Below are 12,189 nucleotides of genomic sequence, written 5' to 3' on the forward strand. Positions count from 1 at the left end.
AAGCCTAAAAAGCTGCTCATTCTCCAGTAGAGAGTTCCACACCATGCAAATATAGAGAATGCAATGGATAGAAACATGGTATGTGAATGTATGAATAGCAAATAAAATATTTAATTAAAAGGTGAGAATCGTGGAACTGGCTTTATCAATGTCTGAAGTATCATTTTGGAACTTTGAAGCTTATTAAATACTCCCAGTTTAAGAAGAACAGACTTGTACTTAATGACTCAGAAAGAAAGAAACAGTGTGCTCTCCACGTTTGCCAGAAATTATGGGAGTGTGAAATTACAGAGGGGATACTTATGTGAGAGCTGCTATTATTCAGGGAAACTAATACTTTTTAATACAGTCTTATTTTGTTTTGACCATCTCTACATATTTATGCTGTACTATTATCTTGTAAGTACTAAATCTCTATCCACAGCATTTTCTACTGTGTTTATGTACATATTTGATCACTGTGTCTTAAAAGTACTAAAAATGAAACAGTGGTAGTAGCCCTACATTTGAGCATCTTCTATACATGTAAACACTTGTGTGTTGAGATAATATACTTGTTCATTTTACTAATGCCTATGGAAATGCTCAGTTAGAAGCTGTGCATTTGTTATGTCAGAACATGTTTAATCCCATATACAGAACACCTTAAAATTCACCTTAGTCATGGAAATGTATCTAAGTCTAAAATGCAGTTGGAGCAGATAACTAACAAAACAGCTGTTTTCACATATTGACTGGGATGTTTGTATGGATAAAATCAAGTCCAAGCTGAGCACTGCAGCAGCAGAGTATACTACTTGCTCTATGCTTCTAGATTTCTACCCTGTATGCTGGCTCATGGGTCTATTACAATCTCATGGACCTCTCTATTAAGTTTTCAACAAAAAAATTTATGTATTTTGGTGTGCATAAACAATTATAGCAGCTGACAAATATTTTCTTTTTTTTTTAATGAAAGAGATTAGAAAAGGCTGATGGGATCTGAGAGCAGCATCATTTTGCTTATTGGAGAATGAGCTATTTTCCTCAAGGCCGCAGATGTAAACAAATGCTCATGAGGGCCGTCTTGCTCATCTCCCATCCTTTGGGAAGGAAACTCTGTTTCCTTCCATTGTTAAAATATTAAAGTCTTCCTAATGTCTACGTGATTATAAAACATATTGTGAAATCTGACAAGTTGTCGTCTACAGAAGCACTGTTTGATTATTAAAAGGTAATGTAAGCTTTTGTATGAAGTAATAGTAAGAATCCTGGAGTTGATATGTAATTCTAATATTCTTTATATTCCTTCAAACATATAAAGCACAGAATAATTTTGTAGCTAATTTTAATACCAAAGATTAAATTTACTAAGTTGGTGAAATTAAAACTTAACAAAGAGATACTTTAGTTATCTACTATGTACATTCTGTAAATAAACAGTTACTTCATTCTGAAAACCTGTATGTTATAGAGTAGAAAAAAATAATATTGAGTGTATGAGCTGGTCATTCAAGCTCTGTTACTTAAAGTTAAATAATGTTTCCCAAATTTTATTGCAACAATATGATTATATTCTATTGGTTTATTTAATGATAAGCATTGCAGGATACAACATTTTTACTTTCTTAAAATGTGTCGGATCTTTCCTTATATAGAAATGATCATATTTAATAAGTCAAGATTAAATAAATATGACTTAGCATTTGCATTTTCTAAAACCATTCCTTTCCTTCTGGAACTATTATAGAATATTGTAATCCAAGAAAGTTAAATCCAAGAAAGTTAGAGAAATAAGCTTGCATACATGTATAGAAGATAAAAAAGACCATAGATTTTATATTACTTCTATACTTTCACATTATTTGCATATAAGTTGATTTATGATGTTTCAAATTCAAGAAATTGGCTTAGATACTTATACATCTATTTTGAAGTATGTTCATACATTTTAAAGCAGTTTTTGGTAACTTGATTAAAATGTAGATGTCTAAATTTGTTTTTATTATATAGTTTACAATTTAAAACATCTCATTTTAATTATAACATATTTTATAATGTTATTTTTACTACTCTAAACGCAGTGCTTGGTCATATATACAAATAAACACTATTGCATATTCATTTGGAACCAAGGAATTATTACATATAAATTAATATGAATAAGATGTCATTGTTTCAGAAGCATGTGTTTTCAATTATTTTGTAGTCAACTTTTTAGTTTTTATAATGTTGTTGAATACAAAGTCTTTTGTCTACCTTTGATTCCTTTGCCCTTAATAGAATTCATTCATGACTTACCTTTTGCACCTTCTGCTTCAGTAATATTATAAAGCAATATCTCTTATGGCATGGCGATTAGAAAAAGTAATTAACTTTTTCAATCCCACTCATCTCCTCCCCCTTTGTAGCTGCTATCCACCTGTTCAACATCCCTCACATCAGAGGAAATACTGTCTTATGAAAACTGTAGTGTGTCACAGTGTGCTCCACATTGTATCCTTTTGTCCAAACTTTTTTCTTTGCAAATGTTCATTGCAGTGACTGGTTGATCTGGTACAAGACCTTTGGCTTCTGCTACCCTACCAACACTGGAAACTCACTGGGACGCCACTCAGATATCCTGTTGTTGCTCTGTGTCATTTTAAATTTGTAGGACTGAGCCCCTGTATGTACTCTAGCAGTTTACTCATGGGGTAGAGCAACTTAAAGCCTTGAATCTGGACTTGTCAAACTACTGGCTCTCCTTCTCTACTGTTCTGTGTTCTTGCTCACCAGACAAACCCAAACATCCAGATCCAGTTCTGCCCTGCTGCCTATACAGGGTGTATGGCTTGCTGTCCCTGGTCTTGTTGTCTGTGAGGGACATGACCAGTTCTTCCACCATAGGTGACATAGACATGGGATGGACAAGGGAGGGGAGGAAGGCATCTCTCCCTCATCCATGGCACTGAACTTTGTTAAGAAGCAGGGCAGGCTTTTCTATACTAATACTGGTAGGGCCTGCTCACCTACATCTGTTGTGGCCAGCTCTGCTGTGCTGCCCAGGTGAGATGGAGGCCCCACTCTACAAAGTGCTGCAGCTGGTGAGAGTCAGGGCCAATTCTTTAGGTGGTAAAGTGTGTGTGTGTAAAAGGGGTGGCGTCTCTCCCTCACCCATGTCACCACACAGCAAACAAGAGCCAGAGCTAGCTCTCCCACACTTACACCCTCAGGATGGCCAGCCTGTGCATCTGCCACCAGATTAGCTCCACTGTGCTACCCAGGCGAGGTGTAGAGCCTGCTCTCACAAGTAATGGCAGTGAGATCAGGTTCAGTTCTCTTGTTCTCATATCCCCAGGTCCAGCTTATTCAGGATGCTTAAGTGAGGTGTGGGACTAGTTCTGTACAACCCCCAGACATTAACATGTCCCCAAGGAGCAGCTCAGACTAGGGACATCCCTCTGGTCTTTGCTTGTAACAAACCCTCTGCTGCTACAGGGCCATGGACTTACATGTGAACTCTAGTGGCAGAACAGGCTAGAACCGCACCATGGTCTCAGGTAACATCTGTTGCTACTCACATCATGCTACTGTTGAGTCTCCAGTTCTCTTTTCTCTATGCTCACATCCTTCTGTTTCTCTTTCTCTTCCATTTCTCCATCATCTACTTGTTCATCTTAGTGGTGCCCAGGATCTTTAAATGTCTGCGGTCATCTAAGGAATGGTTGCAAAATTGCACAATGTCCTGCTCAAGTACTGTGCAGGAGTGACCTTGGGGATGATCTAAGACTGCACTGTGACTGACTGGTGGTCATCTCAGGCTAGCTCCCTGTCCCAGCATCCTGGCATTAGTTTGGTGGTCATCTCAGATTCACTCCTTGCTTGGGTCCACCCAGTTGCAAGTGGCCCCGTGTGAGGTCATCTGTTTTAGACTCACTCTTGTCTGATGTCTGCAGTCCAAGGGTAGAAGGTGTGTGTGTGTGTGTGTGTGTGTGTGTGTGTGTGTGTTACATCCTAGACATTGGCTTGTTCCATGCTCTGGGAACACTCAGTGCCTGCTCAGTACTCTACTGGTTGTCGTCCCAGGCTCACTTCTTTTTCAGGGAATGTTAAGCTACTATTCATTCATATATTCACAGATCAGAATATTGAGCTTAGACATAGCTTCTCTCCTCTCTGACACCTATTGAAGCTCATGACACACAGGAACCACATCTGCAATGCCTGCCCTAGGGGCAGAATATAGAATATTTTCATACACTTCTCCTTCCAAACTGTGTCCCTTATTGCAGAGAGTGAATCTTTACACAGTAATAAGGGGAAAACACTATTATCTGGGTAATGGCTTTGTGATAACCAGCATTTTATACAGTACTTATAGCTCATACTCTTAAAATAGTAAATCACTAAAAGATTGCATTCAATTGTTGGTTTATTATTTATTTTGCAATGCTGGAGGGTGAATTAGGACTCCATAAACACTAAGGAATACTCTACCTTTAAACTCTGTCTACAGTCAAAAAGTGAATTTAATTTGTATTAAGATATTTCTTATGTATATTTATATTTATGTTATATATGTATATATGTGTGTTTTATTTTATGATTATGCTATAATTGCATCATTTTGCCTCTTTTTAATTGTTGCAGCATAAGGTTATATTAACATAATTTTATGATATAAACTTTATATTAGCCATGCTGAACATCACTTTTTGTTATGTAAAAATTTACATTTAAATAAACCTATGAAATTCTTTGTGGCCAAAGCTTATTAGTCCAGTATAAATTCATAAAAAGGAGGTGCTTCCACTAAAATAACATGATAAAAATAGTTATTAGTAATTATTTTCGCAGAAATTAAAAGTTTAGGTATATCTGACAGAGAAGAAAGTTTACTCACTATCCTTGGTATTGTGTGGTATTATCAATCAAATTTATATATGCTTATTAATAAATGATAATTTTAAAACTTAACTGGTATGTTACTTACAGATTGTACTCATTAAAATCAAATAACTTTCTTTTTAATTTTACCATTACTACATTATCAGTGGTGTTCTAGACCTTGTGAATTGGTAGTAACGATTTGTCAGTGAGACTTTACAAAACACCAGAGGCCGTTTGTGTTTCTGTATTATTGGATCACATTGTTGTAGAAAGCTATATGGCATTTAAAACAATGTGCTAAAGTGTTAAAAATTAAATACAAAGTAATTTATAAATAAATACCTTTGTTTGTAGATCAAATAGTTATTAGGATAACAGGCACATGGGACCTGGAAGGAGGGAGAAGATCAGGAGGGGAGCCTGACATTCAATGAAAATGTTCTTTCTCTGCAATTGCCAATTTGCAAGTGACAGTTATAAGTCTAGAAACCACACAGGGACTCAGGTATTTCTTCAGTTCTTTAGACCTCACTCAGCATTCACAACCCAGCTGCTATAGTAAGGATCTGAGCCTTCACTTTATGTTATTGAAGGGCCACACCTTACTTGTCAGTAATGAGTACACATCGAAGCTAGTTCCAAATGTCACATGTCCTAAATTATCCACTGAATATGAGAAGAATGATGACGGTGATAATATGCTATGATTGTTACCTGTGATTAGGTTGTTATACGTGGCTGAAAGCAAAGGTTATTGCTTTGGGATTAGTTCCATGAAGGCTTAAATTTTTCCAAAACTTCTTTATTTAGGGTTCTCAAATACTTCAACCTTTCTTCTAGCCCACTGACCAGAAGTAGGAGAGCAAGGAGGTTAATAGGGAAAGGGTTTTGTGGAACTGTTTGGAAATAGTTTCTTTGGATGATTACACTCTTTGTTTTTAGCTCACTAGCAGTCCAACAAACAGTAAGCATGAATCAGTAGTAGTGGCTAGATCAAACGGAAACAGCAAAGCTCCTCTGAGCTGTTAAGAATCAACAGATGCAGTTATAATTAGCTGAAATACCATGAGAAGTCTTTGGGTGTGAAGTGAAGACCAGCAAAGAACAGTGAAGAAGTGAGATCAGCAAAGCAGCAAAGACCAGCAAAGAGGTGAAGCATTGCATGGAGTACCAATGCAAGAGCCTCCTAGTTCCATTTGTGGGGTTTCATTCATATTTTTTCTAATCATCATGTGCCCTGTTAAGTATCTGTTTTCAGAAAAAAAAAATCAGATGTCCTCTTACAAGACAGTTTCCAAAAAAAAAAAAAAAAAAAAAAAAAAAAAAAAAAAAAAAACCTCACATGACAACTGAATTGTTAAAGAAACCAGAAATTTCCACTTCAGTTCCCAAATTTTTTTTTTGTCATTGTTGAGATAGGGCCTTATGCTGTAATATTGGCTGGCCTACAACTCACTTTGTAGCCCAAGCTGCTTTGAAACTTGTGCCTGCCTTCTCCTCAAACTCCCAGTGCTGGGGTTAGAGGCTTGAGCTACCATGCCTGCCTGAATCTGAATAAATAACAAAGGGGTTGACCTTGCAGAAGCTAACCTAATAAGACAGATCATCAAAGACACCGGGCGAGCTTTCCTAAAAAGAGTGTTCTTCTTGAGGCTTTGAAGTAGTAAGGTGGCATTCTGTGAGATGATTCTTTGGCAAGGATCTAAGAGATCCTTCACAGCCACTAAGAGTGGCTTTCAACATTTAGAACAGCTTTCATATGAAGAAAACAGGATCTTCATTCTTATAACTCAAGTAGGAGGATGTGTAACTCATGTGAGCTTTCAAATAATGCTAAATTCCAGTAAGAGAAATGGCGTGATTTACATTTTGATTTTGTTTAGATGCCCCCAAATGATCCTTTCTCAGGTCAGCAAAGGCAAGTATATGTGTCTGAAGTTAGCTTCGCTGATAATGAGACCAAAGAAATTAAACAATGGCAAAACCATCTGCAGCTAAGTCTTATAGTAGAGCCAAGCTGTATCTTGCCTTCTGACCTAAAAAAAAAAAAAAAAGGGAAGATATTGGATGAAAAAAGTGAACAGTTTTCATTGGATAATCTGCAAAGTTTTTTTCATTTCTAAATATATCACTAATTTTTAAATATTATTTTATGGATTTTTTATTATTTATAATGTTTGATATGGTTTTATGTGATACAGTTCCTCAGGGCAAGGGAAGTGATGTTTTGGGTGCCTGTGTTGTAGGGCAGTATGTGATACATGCTTGCTCACATCAACGTAGACTAAGAGGCATATAGAGTGTAACAGGAATGAGGCAAAGATAAAACACAGCCAAGGATTTATAATTCAATAACCTTCTTCCGCTGGTTAGGTTTTAATTTTTGGAGGTTTCCAAACCTCTCAAAACGGGGCCACCAGCTAGAGCCTAAATGTTTAAACAAACAAATCTGGAAAGGATATTTCATATTCAGAGCATAACACTGTTTCATAAATTATGGATATCTCTAAAACCATCAGTTGTGTGTTTGGATAGCTTAGTAGATTTACATTTTAAATTGATTATGTGACAGCTGAAGATGAATTGCTTGGGTATAAAATTCGAAGAAGCTACTTAAAGTGGGCAATCTACTGAAATAGTCTGTGGCAGAAATGTGAGCTAATATTACCATATTAGTATTGGACAGAAATTAAGTTATAGCTATTTTGAGCAGATAATTTATGGTACTTGATATCTAATTGGCAGACAGAAATTGAAGGATAAAAGTAATCTCATATTCCTTTCTGTTTTCTGGCTTATTGATATTTATTGAGTTATAGAACAAAATAGCAGAACCAGCTTTACTAGAAACTGATACAGATATTTGGCTTGAGTTACATGCTGGACATTGAGATAGAAATAGCCGGTGGTTAGGTAACACACTGGTGATTTCGAATGCCATAAAAAAAAAAAAAAAAAAAAAACATAGACTAGAGGCTCTAAAAAGAAAAATTTATGGTCTTACAGGTAAAGATATTGATTTAATAATTTGTGATTTATTATCTACAAAACTCTTTTTCAAATTCTAAACACTTCCTTTATTGTCACACACATACACACACAAACAAATTTACAAACTCTCCTAATTATATGAATGCAACCTGTTCAGGCTGTATATATTTTTGCAGAGCTGATACATTGATAGCAGATAATAATTTGGTGTGCACTTCTATGGAAGACTATTTCTTCCATTCTCAACATTAGTTGTTATATTTCTTTGTGTATCACTGAGCCTCTTGGGTTTCCTCCTTTGTGTGAGTATTCTTGTGCTTGTTCAGGCTGTCATGTTTAAGCAGTCATGTTGAGGATTGAATCTCCTCACAACAAACACCCTGACATTATGGCTCTTATAATATCTCTGTTTTCTCTTCTGTACTGATGCCTAAGACATCTGCACAGGAGTTGCGTTCGGGACATATGCTTTGTGACTAGGCCCCATAACTCTGCATTTTGACTGATTGTTATTGTAATTTCCAACCCCAATAATTCCATATAAAAAACCCACAATCAACTTATTATAATTACAAGCTATGTGCCTAGATTGGGCAGATCTAGCACTGTACTAACTTCTCCAGCTATAAGACACTTTGCTATTTGCAGTTTCTCCTGGCCATGCATTTCTGATCTGCCATGGCTTCCTCATACTCTTCTTCTGTCCTTTCTTCACTTGTGGTCCTCCTCTCCTACCTGCCCCCACTCTTAAAGACCTTCAATTCCACCTTTCCCCTCCACTGCCTAATCACAGGCTTTAGCCTTTATTGACCAGTTAAAATGGGGAGACTGTTCACATGAGATCACCTGAGTATGTGGTCAACTGCTTTTGGGGGGCAACCCCTCTTGAGCAAGCAGAATTAACATCAGAATTTAAACAGCATCAGGGCAACCCACAACATTTCCCCCTTTTTGTCCAATTAAAAAGGCACTCACAAATATAAATTGAGTACAACCATAATAGTTATGTATATAAAGTATGATATACCTAACATGTAGTCCATTTGTCAATTTCGATAAAGTTCTCTACTATTTATCCTAAATAAGAGTTTACAATTCTGTGCTTGAATTATGCGGATTTTAACTTATATTACTATCTAAAATCCATTCTTTCAAATCTGGAACATATTTAATACTCAACAACTTAAGTTCAACTTTGAGACTATAACTAGTCATCAACCCTTCCAGAGATCTGAGAAGAAATTAAATATTACTTAAATATGTAGTAAGCACAAAAACATTGCTTCCAAAACCATACAGTTTGTAGAGACAGCTGACTGACTGAAGAATCCCTTAATTTCTTATAATGTTGGAGCATCTGTCTTCAACCTTGTGGTCCAGAAATATCTGTCCATCTTTAAGTGAAGTGGAAGTTATGAAGGACTAGCCTACCCTGTCTTGACAAAGCTTAGCAGTCTATTACCCCACATCTGTTTGTCATTTTTTGAACAGTATTTTTGTCTGCAGATGAATTCGGGCAATTTTTGCCCACTGGCTCCCTTGCCATGATTAAAGCAACTCTACCTGAAGATAATGATGCTCAATATCTTCATTGAAGTGGAATGGGGATACTGTCAGGAGCACACATGTGTTGTAGTCAATTGATCTTTAGTATGAAATAATATTAAATGCCATATTTTGTGGATTTCTGATACTTTTGAAGACTTTTGATTATATCTCATAACTGACTTGTCAAACATTGATTATTCTTAGCTCTTTACTATTTGAGTAATCTTGAAAATACTTGTAATTAACTAAATTAGAATCTAATATGACCATGAGTTTCACTATCTGACTATTAACCTGCATTACTTAATCATCCTAAACAGTTTGTAATATCACCTTTTATAAGGTCTGGATCTAAGACGTTGTGTTTTTTAGATGAGTTACATAGGCACAGTGCCTTTCAAGGAGTATCAATATTAATTTTAAATTTTGTTCCAATATATAAAAGTTCTATACCAATGAACACCTTAAACCAATGTAAGAATTTTATCTTCAATTTTGCATCAAATACAATAATTTTATCAATGTAATATAATGGCTATAATGGCTATACAATACTTTGTTTAATAATAAATTTAATATCTTGTCCATATTTTTCTATTTCTTTAATTTCTATGATATTACTATATCCCCTTTTTTCTTTGCCTAAGATAGAAGTAAAGAGAAGAGAAAAAGAAAGGTACAAATTCCTGAGTCTAAGCTCTCTAGTTTTCTCCTTGTAATATGTCATGTGAATTTTTTACCCAGTAAGAGTTACTATTTGTATATATATTTAAGTCTCAGCTGGTTGCAAAGCTGTCTCTGTGTACAGAGACATATACATCACCGTATATGTATTACTTATCTTGTTGATCTTGTCAATCGCTTTTTGTCTTTAGTCAAGGTCTTCAGGGTGTCTTCCTTTGTCATGTCTGATTTTTATCAACTTGAAAGAAATCCATAGCTTTTTTTTTCCCCCTGTGGAAATACAGGCATAACTTCACCCCCAGCATAACAAATTCCCTGTTTTTACCTTGATGTTAGGACATCCTTAAAATCTTAAAATAAACAGGCTTTTTGGGTTTTTTTTTTTTTACAACCCAATGTCTTTTAGCAGCTATAGTTTTTTTGTTCATTAGCATTTAAAATTTTTAAGATTAGTAAAGCACTATGTAATCCATTTTGGGGATCTTTGTTGTCCTCTTCTGTTTGTTAACTATCTTTTTTAGAGTATGATTAAAATTTTCTCCAATTGTTTGTCCTGTAGGACTATGCAACATGTCTGTAACATATTTTTAGAGATATTGGGCACTAATTTATTATATTAATTTCCCACCCCAATAAACCCATAAAAGGAACACACAATATATATCTAAATTAGACATATCTAACAGTATAATACCTTATTCCCCAGCTATAAGACCCTTTGTTGCTTACAGTTTCTCCTGGCTATACAGTTCTATTCCACCACGGCTTCCTCATCCACTTCTTTTATCTTCTCTTCCTTTCTTGCCCTCCTCTTTTATTTGTCCCCACTCTCAAAGATCTCCCATCCCACCTTTCCCCTCCACAGCCCAATCACAGGGTCTAGCTTTTATTGACCAATTAAATTTAAAAAAATAAGAAAATGTTCAAATGATATTGCCTAAATACATTATCAACTACTTGTCGGGAATAACCCCTCTTAAGAAAACAAAATTAATATTAAAATTCAAATAACATCAATACAACCCACAACAATTGACTTTCATTTTCCTATTATGTTCTTCCTTGATGAGCAGTAAGGTCTACATAGAATATGTGGGTATAAGGACAGATATTTAGAATAGTCAGGGATTATTTTGGATTATAATGTGACAGTTCTCTTCTATCATTCATGGCTTCAGTAGCCCTGGGTGGTTTTGCTATGTTTACAGTATTAGATATTCAGTATAGGGATTTGGCCTTGTTCTGGGGCAGGTAGTATAGGATGGCAAGTGTTCTTTACTTAGAAGTATTCAAACATTAACATTCCTGAAAAAAGTCAAATAAATAAAATGTGGCTTATTTTCATATGACAAGATACCACATATTTATAGCTAAAGCTAAGAGAATGATCTTAATAAAGAGTATAACAATATTTTCTTCCCTGTATAATACTTAGAAATATCATAGACATGCTTTAGTGTCATTTCTGTTGCTCTGTAAAATACTTTGACCAAAATCAATTTAGGGAATGGTATACTACATTGCCCCTTTTGGTTTTGTTTTTACTTTTGTTAGAGAAATCAATTTGGTAAGCCTCATAAATTCCTTTTCTAATAATCTTGCTAATGTTTTTGAAGACTAATCTCTTATAATTTTATTCTAGTTTTATAATTTACTTAATGTTTTATAATTTTCTTAAGCATTTTCTAAAGCAAAAACTCTAGATACATTGTTCTGTCATTTTATTATAGTCTAATGCACAATATCATGAGAGTTGTAACTATATAGACAAAGCTACACAAAACTGAAAACAAACAAAAAGGAGAGTGGCTTAAACACACCCCTGTTGTTTTATAAGAAAAGGGAGAGGAATATCTCTTAGCTCTAGGAGTAGACTGTAAGATGTACCAGAATGGTAAGGATTCCAACAATTTTAGACTCAGGGCTCTATTTCAGAGTTAGGCTTAATCTGAACAGCAAAGAATACATATCAGAAGAGTCTTCCAGAAGCCAGATTGACAAACTTCAAATAATAAGCAAAAAACACAGAGAGATAAAGAATATGGTGAGAGACTTCTGAAGTACTCAATGGTCACTCTTGAAATTGGCAGTAGAACAAATCTTAGAGAAAACCTT

General features: G+C 35.3%; 1 protein-coding gene and 1 non-coding gene across 6 annotated transcripts in view; one reads left to right on the top strand and one right to left on the bottom strand.

The window, feature by feature from the left end:
- Positions 1-12,189, top strand: part of Galnt13 (polypeptide N-acetylgalactosaminyltransferase 13) — a 592,950-nt gene that overhangs the window by 115,499 nt on the left and 465,262 nt on the right. The gene's annotated exons all lie outside the window — the stretch shown is intronic.
- LOC117704790 (small nucleolar RNA SNORA17) lies at positions 4,067-4,201 on the bottom strand. The gene has a single exon (XR_004606319.1). It is a non-coding gene; the product is annotated as a small nucleolar RNA SNORA17 (small nucleolar RNA).

The sequence above is a fragment of the Arvicanthis niloticus genome, chromosome 2, assembly GCF_011762505.2.
Source record: "Arvicanthis niloticus isolate mArvNil1 chromosome 2, mArvNil1.pat.X, whole genome shotgun sequence".
Taxonomy (NCBI): Eukaryota; Metazoa; Chordata; class Mammalia; order Rodentia; family Muridae; genus Arvicanthis; species Arvicanthis niloticus.